A 1,051-nucleotide genomic window follows, 5' to 3' on the forward strand; every position below is an offset into this window, starting at 1 on the left:
AGAAAAATAAGACAGAAGATAGCAAATAAAAACTTTATGATTACTGTGAAGATGTGTCAAAACTAAAACAACCCTTCTGCACAGCAACAAGGAAACAGAGTGAGTGCAAAAAGGAAACAAAACACCTAGGTTATTTGTTATTCATTGCCAGTGAAAGTTATAAAAGTGGTAGCCTACTCTGATTCAGTGAAGAGAGGAAATATTCTTAGTGAAACGTGTACTCAACCCTGCTGTCTCTACAGCAGTTTATCTAAGCAAGGTTGATGCAAATCTTTTTTTTTCTATAACATAGTGTAACAAACTCTGCTGTGTTACAGTAGCAGTACAAAACGACTGATAAGATGAAAATAAATTGAAACTTACGGTACCTCAGTTGGTGCCATGCATGTCAGTGAAGCAACCCACCATCGGTAAGTAATGAGCCTGACACCGAAGCTTTTATTTCCAGAGTAAATGATTTGTGGATGAAGTGCCAATAAGGTCAAAAGTAAATAGCTAAGGATATGTGGGTGCATCTGACAGTGACAGCCTTCCCAGAGACACACATCCTGTGTTGGCCTGTCCCCTTTCTCCCACATACATGTGTGTTTGTGTGTAAAAATATTACCTGCTACACACACATACACACAAAACAATGAAAGGGTATGATTAAATGACTGCACCGAAATCTTGTCCTATTCAGTCTCTATCATGGCCAAAACAGAGGCGACCAGATTCAGGACACACAGACTGGGCGCGTACACCTCAAGTTTACTTTTTAATCAGATGGAGGCTAAGCTGTTCTTTGTTTTGTTGACAACACTACCATAAGACCTATCCCAGTCTGAAATGCAGCCTCATCACTCCTGCAACAAACAACTAACACCATGTTTACACAACACCTGTGCCCTGCTTCACCTCTGATACTGCTTGGGCAAGCATTTTGGTTAACAAATGCCGGAAAACACTTGTCTTGTGGTTTGCTAATTAATGTTTAAAATATGAACGTGACAACCTTATACATACACAGAGAAGTGAGATAAGGGGTGCTGTGGTGAGCCAAGTTCTCTTT

This window comes from Monopterus albus, unplaced genomic scaffold (assembly GCF_001952655.1).
Source record: "Monopterus albus unplaced genomic scaffold, M_albus_1.0 scaffold232.1, whole genome shotgun sequence".
NCBI lineage: Eukaryota > Metazoa > Chordata > Actinopteri > Synbranchiformes > Synbranchidae > Monopterus > Monopterus albus.